Source organism: Chenopodium quinoa, unplaced genomic scaffold (genome assembly GCF_001683475.1).
Source record: "Chenopodium quinoa cultivar QQ74 unplaced genomic scaffold, ASM168347v1, whole genome shotgun sequence".
NCBI classification, from domain to species: domain Eukaryota; kingdom Viridiplantae; phylum Streptophyta; class Magnoliopsida; order Caryophyllales; family Amaranthaceae; genus Chenopodium; species Chenopodium quinoa.
The window spans coordinates 1,003,212-1,013,202 of record NW_018742204.1 but is presented as its reverse complement, the minus strand read 5'-3'; the positions used below and the strand labels follow the sequence as shown (position 1 = coordinate 1,013,202).

At 34.9% G+C, this 9,991-nt stretch overlaps 1 long non-coding RNA gene across 2 annotated transcripts; it reads left to right on the top strand.

The window, feature by feature from the left end:
• Nucleotides 1–2,591: 2,591 nt before the first annotated feature.
• Nucleotides 2,592–6,123, top strand: LOC110699672. Of its 2 annotated transcripts, XR_002506975.1 has the most exons (6): nt 2,592–2,934; nt 3,092–3,201; nt 3,903–4,022; nt 4,113–4,208; nt 5,299–5,432; nt 5,563–6,123. It is a non-coding gene; the product is annotated as an uncharacterized LOC110699672 (long non-coding RNA). The 2 variants fall into 2 exon arrangements; XR_002506968.1 differs by lacking the exon at nt 3,903–4,022 and having other exon boundaries at nt 2,596–2,934.
• Nucleotides 6,124–9,991: the final 3,868 nt, after the last annotated feature.

Sequence of the window (9,991 nt, the reverse complement as noted above, 5' to 3'; positions counted from 1 at the left end):
AACTAACTTCATTTTTAGGTATCTCATTGCATATATTTTTTGGTGATGAAATTATGAAAAAGGAAGAGCTAGTAGAGGCCGTACTAGGGTTAGGATAGCGATTCCCCCCCCCAAAGGGAACGTTATTTTATTACCCTCGCTCCCGGAATCATATCTGGTACATGCAGACCAATTTAGGCATGGGTAAACTTTCGATTTGTGCTAAATATCCCTTAAACCCTACTTCGGAAAAAGGCATGAACAAGGTTTATGAGTTTTCCTAAAACTCATTGGCTACTCCTACTTGTTTCTAACAAAAAAAAGCATAATGATAGAATCAATTCTAATTCAAGGTCCCCAAAACAATCAGGAATTTAAATTCTAATACACCCTAACAAGTGTAAAGTCCTAGAATTTTAAAGAGCCATGGGAATTTAAGAAGAAGGATTCCCTACGATGGGCACACCCTCCTTACAGGTGGCAAAATTCCTTGATTCATGATCTGAACCAATGCACCAAAGTATATCAAGTTATGTACCTAGGAAAAGTCACACAAATATTCCCATGAGAGAAAATCTATTCTAAAAAGAAAAGAAAATGAAAGCAATAAAACACGGGTTACATCCCGAGAAAGGCTTGTGTAAGGTCCAAGCATGACCACACTAGTAAATAATATTTCAACGAACGCAAGAGCTTGTCAAATGCACTACTACACATTTCATAAGAAAGTAAGTATGCACATGACAAAATGAAGGCATGCAACAAGCTAAATGCACACCTATGGAGTAGAGAAGAGGTATGCCAAGAAGAGGAAGGAGAGAAGGGAAAATAAAAAATGTAAGAAAAAGGAAGAGAAATAAAAGAAAAGGAAGAAGGCATTCTCTTCTCAACAAAATATTTTTGGTTTTTCTAAGCTATACCCCTAAGGTAGTCGAGTTTCTAAGGTGTACCCATGCTTTTTTAAGTTTCTAAGCCGTTCCCTTCAACTGCTTAACAATACTAAAATGTACCCTTATTAGTTGTTTAAAAGTTAATTGAGTTTGATTTCGTGGCTTCAGTTTTCGTTATTAGGGTTGTGTTGTCTAAGATTTCTTTCTCCTATCATTTCCTTGCCTTTTATCATTTTATAGTTAACTTTAGGTGACATTGAAGTCCCAAGGAGGGTACCATTCATTAATGGTAGTGAGTTGAGGGGCACAGCTTAGAAATTTGAAAAAGCATGGGTACACCTTAGAAACTCGACTACCTTAGGAGCATAGCTTAGAAAAACCCAAATATTTTTGGTTAGAAATCCCACATTATCCTCAAAAGTCATCAAATGAGGCACTTGGAAGACTAAACGCTCTTCAAGAGGAGAGGATATGAGAAAAGAAGGTAATGACATGGGATAAGAGGGAACAAGATCAAGCTTTCTTGAAAATGAGGTGTAAGGTGAACGAATATAATAGAAATTGATTGCTCACTTACACCACTATCCATTGAAACAGAAGCTTTCTTATCCAGTGAACTCTCTCTCCTCCAACTCATCATTATTCAAATTAAAATCATTCTCAATCACATTCTCCTCAAATACTTCACACCCTAAATGTGCTCTTAAAAGCTTCAAATCATCATCAAAGTTCAAAGGAAGCTCATCAAAGGTTTGAGGGTCGAACTTGGGAGGTAGCTCAAGATAAACATGAGAAGTATAATCTCCCTCTAAAAACGTCTCATCCGTCTCATACTCTTAATGGTGGAAAATTTAGAAGAGAAGGGATCATCAAAGGTGAAAGCGGAAGGCAATGGTTGAAGATTTGAGATAGGAGTTGGAGACTCAACCTCACCAAACACATCCTTCTCATCTTCATAATCATCAAGAGTAAGTTCTACTTCCTCAACCTTCTCATATTGAACCTGATCTACATCAAACTCATCTAAGCTCTATGGCTCACCCTCAAAGCAACCATGGTTATCATGCAAAGAAGATGGGGTGGTAGAAGATTGACTTTTGAAATAAAGAATGGAGGAATGAAATCATAATCAAAGGAGGGGTGAGGGAATCAACCCACCAATTGCTTTTTCAACACTCAAAACCTCTTTATTCTCATCACCCTCAAACATCCAATCTCCTACGGAAACTACTTCATCCTCCTCATCATTACTATCTTTCCTCACAACTTCTCCACGCTTCAAAAATTGCAATGTCCCATTCTTCATAACTTGAATTACCATTTCCTTAACATTAAGAGAAGCCTAAAATTTTAGTTTCTCTTCAACTCCATCTAAAGGCTCAATGGAACAAAATTCAAATTAGGAAGGAGGTTCAAACATTAGTGGAAAAAATCTTATTTGTAACAAGCTATTCGTAATGGGTATATGATTTCCCATTACAATTACATCAATTGTAACGGGCAAATTTAATGTCCGTTACAAAAATCTGACTTGAGCATGAAAAGATATCATTGTAACGGACAAATTGGTGCACGTTATGAATGAGTAGTTATATGTAACGGGCATTATTCCGCCCGTTACGAATAATCAACTAGTCGTAAACAACAAATCTTGCCCGTTACGAATAACCAACTAGTTGTAACCAACAAGTCTTGCCGGTTACGAATAGGTTTCGAAGTAACTCTAACTTTTAATTTCCCCTTATCTCACTCTCTCTCAAAATGTTATTTCCCCATTCTCTCTCCAATATTAAAGCAGCTTTGTCGTCGTCTTCAGCTCCCTCAACTCCATTGAAGCAGCTCAGTTATCAGCTCAAGCTCTCTTGAAGCAGCTCGGTGGTCCTCAAACTCCGATGGTCCTCAAGCTCGGTGGTCCTCTAATTCCGGTGGTCCTCAGCTGCGCTTTCTCGCGACTCCCTCTCTGACTCCCAAGCTCTCTCCATTACAGCAGCTCAAACTTTCTCCATTGAAGCAGCTCAAGCTCGCCCTTAGCTTCCTACTCAAGAAATTCCCATCAAATCTTCCTGTAAGCCCCAATTTCGCAACCCTTGTTTCAATTTACTTAATTGCAATTACATAATTATAGGTTTTTTTTTTTCCAAATTAATTGATTGATTTTACATGTTTAATTTGATTTATTGATTTTGCTGGGAAATGGGAGTGAATTGGATTTGATATTTCAGGAGTAGCTCGGTCCTCAGCTCCCTCAACTCCATTGAAGCAGCTCGGTTCTCTCCAATCTCTCTCCATTGAAGCAGCTCGGTCCTCATTGCGTCTAAAATCTGACAATTTGGTATGAGTAATTGAATTGATTTGTAGCTTGTTTTTTTTTTTTTTTTTTTTTTTTTTTGTTTAATTAGTACATTGCATTGAGAGTTTCTTTCTTTTGATTTATGTTTAATTTTCTGCCAATTCAAAGTTGATTGACATGGGGCTGGTGCAAGGCCTACTTATGATTATCTCATGTTTGAGCCCGTCATGTATTAATAAGTAAGGATTTGACGTAATTAAAAACTCTTTGTGATATCGTGTTCTTTTACTTAATTTAGGCCTTGTTTTGCTCACTTCATTCGAATAATATATTGTAAGAGAAATTCAAGTTGTGTAAAATTTTCCAATTTAGCAAAAACAAATTTTCATCAGTAAAAAAATTAGTTATTTTAATTTTTAATGAACACTAATATAGAGAATCTGGAAAAATAAGTTTGGTTCGGTAAAATAATTTAGGATAAGTAGAAATAAATTAAGTTCAACTAAAGTAATTTCAGTTCAGAAAAATTAAGGTGAAGAAAATTGGGCCTTAGAGTGGCATATTGGGAAATTATGTCATTATTCACCAATCAAAAACTGTTACTAATTTTGGAAAGTTGACAAGTTCAATTGAAGTGTATATAGTGACCGTTCGCTCTCTAGATGAAGGCAAAAGCTTTTGGAATAAATCTTCTTTGTTTTGTGTTACTTCCATTTATACATCTTCTGCTTTTATTTGTGTAGGTCAGCAGTGGATTTCTACTTGCAAGTCTTAAATTTTACAGTTATCAACTGTTTCTATTACATGCAGTGGCTTTCCTGGTTTTTTTCTTCTGTCAACTGGAATAGTACTCAGAGATGATAGTAGGGTTTTTCATGCTAAATGTATCTGCTGAAAGATATATATTTTAATCAAGGTATGAGTAATAATCAAACACTTTTTATTTTGTGCAGTGCTTAGATGAGATACAGTCGTATATTCTTGTCGAAAGGTTGATGGATCAGAAAAGTGATTTTGTTGATGGTGCCATGCAAGGTTTTCTTCATGAGGTCTGTAGTTTTCCTACCTAATGTATTAAAATAATATGTTGATGCCTCTTTTTTTATTTATAACTTTGTTGGTGAATGTTTGGTGCACTTAGAATATGGATTATGGACTCTAGTGTAGCCTGCTGATGAAGATATGTTATGAGTTATGTGACAAACACTCCTACACATGGGCTATACCCCTTGTGTGTTTTAGCAATGTTCATTGTTACTTAAGTCAAATAAATAAAGAAAAATCATGACAATATATTAGAGGCTTTCACCTCTTATGTCTTATCGAGTGTTGGTAGAAATAATGTGTTTCATTACCCTAGCTGTGAGGGGTTCTACGCAACTCTTATCACCTAGATAATATAGAATGCAACACTATATTTATTATTTATTTGTCAGCAGATTATGTTTTATCAACTGGTTGTTTCTCCTACCTTTGAGTAATATTATTATATCTTGTTTTATGGTTGTGCACTTCTTCGTGTTTGTGTAATTATCAATGTAGTCGTGCCTAACAATTACAGTTATAGTAAAGCAGGATCATATCAGCTGACTACTTTGTCTTATTGTTGTCTCTTTTGAAGATAGTGCTGCAATATTATACTCAAAGGCAATGCTTACTTAAATGTGGTCACCAAATGATTATTCACGGATGTGAATTTACATTCTCTTGCTACCTTTGTGCTTAAATACTATTTTATTTCCTTCTCTTGTCCCAATTTAGTGTTCTCACTTATCAGGGAAGTTAGTATATGAAATTAATGTTGGAGTTTGATCATCAACTGTTTAGTGGTGTCAAAGATTAAGGTGTATTTTTTAAATTGGTTGAGACTCCTTCTGAAGATATTTATTACTTCTCTCTTAGTAGTGGAAAGAAAGAAGTAATAAAATTAAGAGGGAGTACAATTAATCATTAATTGTGTATTCACCTCTCTCTCTCTCTCTCTCTCTCGATTTGGTATCCTTCCTTAATATCCTTAACAATGTCTTTATATCTGCTTCATTTGTTCTGTAGCTTTTTTGTTCATCTCATCAACATTTGTATATGTAATCCACGAATAACCTCAATGTGGTTAATATTGATTTCTGAATCATGTTTCAGTAAATGTTGGATCATCTGTTGAAGAAGAAAAAGCCATTTGGCATGAGGTTTCCAAGCTCATTTCTGATGGTCTAGAGAGCAAGTTGATATCTATTTTGGATGGACAATTATCATCATCTTTTCCTCAACACATGGTATGTCGTTGCATGATTGTTTATTGTGAAATTAGGAAAGTAATTTCCTGATCTTAAGTTTATGATTCATTAATAATCTATTGCTTGGATTCTGTCTCATTACTGTGTTCTTGATGGCAATGGCATCCAGGATGTTGATCTTTTCATATTGTGGGGTGAAGAAATTCTAATTGAAGCCAACCTGATCTTGGACATTCTATTTTTTGTATATTATGAGTCATTCTGTACTTGCAGTGCTTCTAAATGGAAGGATTTATGCCTGCTGTATAAGTTATATTTTTTTGTTGGTCCTTCTGTTGTTCTCTTACTGCTCAATGTAATTGTGGAATATATATGTTGCTTTCTCACTTACCAAAAAATGGCATTTCAGGATATGACAGCTGGATCATCAAACTTTGTTAAGCTGGGGGTGTTTCTGAAGCTTGTAAATATTGTTTTTGTGCTAAGATTCAGATGCTATTGATACTTATAGAGGCCTTGGACTTTGAGAGTCTTCTTCAAATGATACATGATGAAATTCCCTTTAGGCATGTTTTCAATTTGATCCAATTGATATGGTGTTGCCTTCTGCTCTAAAGATTGATAAACCACCTAAAAATTAATATTGTTGCTTTTGCGAATGTTGTATGTTGCCAATTTTTTGCCAATTCAAAATATAAGTTAATTATTGATGTTATGTGTTTTATTTCTATAATTTGAGTTTTATTTCTATAATTTGGACCATCACATTTATTCTAATGATTGTTTTTATTTTGTAACCTCATTCATATGGTTTTTTATTTTTATTTTTAATAGGATTTTGTCCAAGGAAAGCCCCGTATGATGTTGACGAGTTGAATGTGGTTCGGGAACAGTGGGCGCAATACTTTAGAACTACATATTTATTGAATGCATAATTATTAGCTTAGGTAGAACAAAGTAATATTATTAGTGTTGTTGTATGTGTTGGATAAATTTATATAAGTTGTTATTTGTAATGTTTTACTACTTAAATATTTATATTATGTCGTATTAATTTTTACGAAAGTTTGTTCGATATAATTATTTATTTACAGGAACAGGTTTATTATAACAAGTTTTAATTAATATATATTAATTATATATAAATACATGTTGCCGATATTTAACCAAAAAAAAAATAATTTAATTACTATTTGTAACGGGGAAGAGAGTTGTCAGTTACAAATAAGCACTTATTATAACGGGCATTTTTGTTGCCCGTAACAAATAAGTATTTAATTATATACTATAAGACCATATTCGTAACAGGCATTTAAGGTGTCCGTTATGTATAAGGACTTATTTTAGTATAAAAAAAAACCTTATTCGTAACGGGCACCTGAAACGCCTGTTACGAATAACCCACTATTCGTAACGGACATTTGAAACGCCCGTTACGAATAACCCATTATTCGTAACGGACATTTGAAATATCTGTTACGAATAAGTTGTTATTTGTAACGGACAGTGCCCGTTACGAATACAATGGCCATCTGTAACGGACGAATACATAACGGACGCTGCCCGTTACGGATGAGCCCTTTTTGCCCGTTACGAATGGCCTTTTTTCCACTAGTAAAAATGCAAACTCTCTTTAGGAACAACAATTTTTACACCCTTTTCCTCACTCGTAGGCTATCTAACATCCTCTTCACACACTTTAGACCTCTCAAAACAATCATCATCATCATCCATATCTACTAAAGTTGTAGAAACTTCATTTACATTCAACATTGATGACAATATAATTGACTTTTCATCTCATCATTTCTCTTACAATCTTCCTCATTTTTCTCTTCCATCCTTCTCAACATTTCCATTTGGCTTCTCATAATCTCCAAATGTCTCATCTCATTTGGCTCCAAATTAGAATTCATCTCCAATTCTTTAAATGAACCACCAATTTGATCATGAGGAGACTCAAAGCTAGACTCAAAAGATTGGAAAAATGATGAGCATGGAGGAGTATCATAGGAGATGAATTACTTGAGGTTTACATTTTTTTTTCTAGCCTTCTACAATTACTTGAGTGAGCGGCATGAATCCTTGACTATTGCAAACCTAATATTGAATCTTGACTCATAATTCTCAAATACGAGACCGAACCATAAAGGGAGGAAAAAGGCATCTTTTCGGGGTGGTAATTTTTCTTTTCTAGGTTAATCTTCTTTATTTTTGTTCTTAGGTTCACATTTCCCTACTCGCTAACCATTTGAGCCCTTTTCCTTCTTTTCAAGCCACATCTATAGAACTTTGAGCCTTTTGTTTCTTTTTGTTCCATTTTTGGTTTTTGTGAAGCAAATGATCATGTTTTTGGAGATTGTGGTATACGAGTTTGGGTATTAGTTCTTATTTGTTAGCATGCTTGTGAATTTTATTTCTTGTGAATAATGGAAAATGAATAAATGAAAAAGCCGTCCAAAGTTTAAAAAAGTCAAGGACATTCAAATGCAAAGTTGAAAAAGCCGTCCATTGTTACAAGAGGCGAGAACAATGAATAAAGTAAAAAATGATAAAAAAAATTGAAAAATGATGAAAAGCAAAGCAAATTTAAACACTTTGGATAATTTGTAAAATAAATTGAAAGTATGAGAAATTTCAAAAATATTTTGATGTGATTCTTATCTCATTTTCAAGCATTGAGGAAAATTCTTCCTTTAAGCTTGGGAGAGAAGCGTTTACGCTTTTTGTATATATGATTGTGGATATAGCTTTGAATAAGCTTGGGGTTGTTAGTTTGTTTTTGTTTGGCGATTACTTGGTTATGAGGAGAAGGTTTGATCACCCTTTTACTTCACTAATTAGGAATACCGTCAAATTCTAAATTTTAAGCCTACCCTCCCCCTTTTTTTCCCTTACGTTACAACCATTGGGAACCTAGAGGTTGAGTCACATATTGAGGAAGGGAATTATGAGTTAAAGCCTAAAGTGAGGGGATGCAAAGTCAAGACGTCGGGTAGCCTAAAATATGTTCTTTTTCGGCTCCTTCGAGGAGCTATTGAGATGCTCATTAGAGGGAGATTTGAGACTATAGGGAGAATGTTGTAAGATCAAATGGGATGAAGGTGGATTGTGATAACTAGTTCTCTACGCTTAGCATATTTTATGTTTCAATTAACCTTGGATATCTTGGAACGTGCATACCCCTATTTTCTTAAGAAAGTTTTTTATTCATTTGAGGTGTAGTCATTTTGTAAAGTTCAATTCGTAAAGGTTTTAGATTTTACTTTTCTTTTGATTTCTTTTACTTTTGATATTTGCCTCATGCTTGTTTGTTGAGAGTTATGGGTTAACCTCTTAGGAAACCCTTATAAGACCATTACTCGTCCTCTAGAGCGATCTAGGGGTTTAAAGGGGTTTTTGTAGCTAAAAACAACCGTGATTCCTACGAAAGTGAGTCTTAGTGTATATTCTCTTCTTATGTCTTTCTTTTTCATTTTTCAATAAGTCTTTCATCTTTATTCTTGCTTGCTTGATTTTGCTCGAGGACGAGCAAAAGTTTAGCTCAGGGGAATTTGATGAGTGTCATTTATGGCTTTCATTTGTTCTCTTTTAGGATGATTTTAGATTGCTTTTATAGCTCTTTTCTTTCCTTTTTCCTTAGTTTTGCTCTATATTTCTTTAGTTTGCTCTTTACTTAGTTGATTTTCCATTTTCATGCATTTCTTGGTTTTTCTTGTCTTTTTCCCATTTATTTGTTTGTTTTCTTTCATTTTTCAGGATAAGGTCGTTATCTAAAGATTCCCGAGACCCCTTCCCAAGTTTGGCATTGATTAGGATGCCTAGTGTTCTCCATTTGAAGCTCAAGCATGGAGAAGTGCAAGTTCCATTTGACCTTAGGCCGTGCTTTCAAGCCGTGGGGGCATAAATTCTCGTGTTGAATCCACCATCGAGGGTATTTTTGGTCTGCCATGTCCCGTGTTTATCAAGAGCACCGAGTGGAGCGCACGAGGAGCATCAAAATGATGGTGAGGGGGCTTCCCTGTTCCCAGGCGTGAGCGACTATGGCGTGGTCGCGCTGCCGCGCGTGGCCCTGGCACGGGCGCGCCACCTGCTGTCCCTGTTCCATACCCATTTTTGCGCGGCCGGACACTCTCTTGTAGAAGGTCGCGCCTGTACGTGTCTATTTTGGACGATCTAACTAATTTCTCTTTGTTAGTTTTACTATATATAGACTTTTCTTCTATTTTTAGAGAGAATAAATTTTGGGAGAAGGAATTTTTTTAGAGAGAGAAGATAATGAGAGATAGTTTTGAGATCAAATTTTAGAGAGAGAAAATCTAGTTTGTAGAGAGAGAAGTTCATGGTTCATGGTTGATGATTGATGATTGATGATTCTTAGTAGATTTTCCTTTGATTTGAAGCAAGTTTGTAATGATTTCTTTTACTTTAATGCAATCTTTAGCTTTTAATTTCAATTGTTTTGTTGATTGTTCGAGATTGATTGATTAGTGATTGAATTTAGTTTGAATAATATGATGATTAAGAATTTGTTGATTAGCTTAGTTTTGATCTTGATTTCTTTCATGGATTGTGAGTAGTTTACTTGCTAGGGTGAT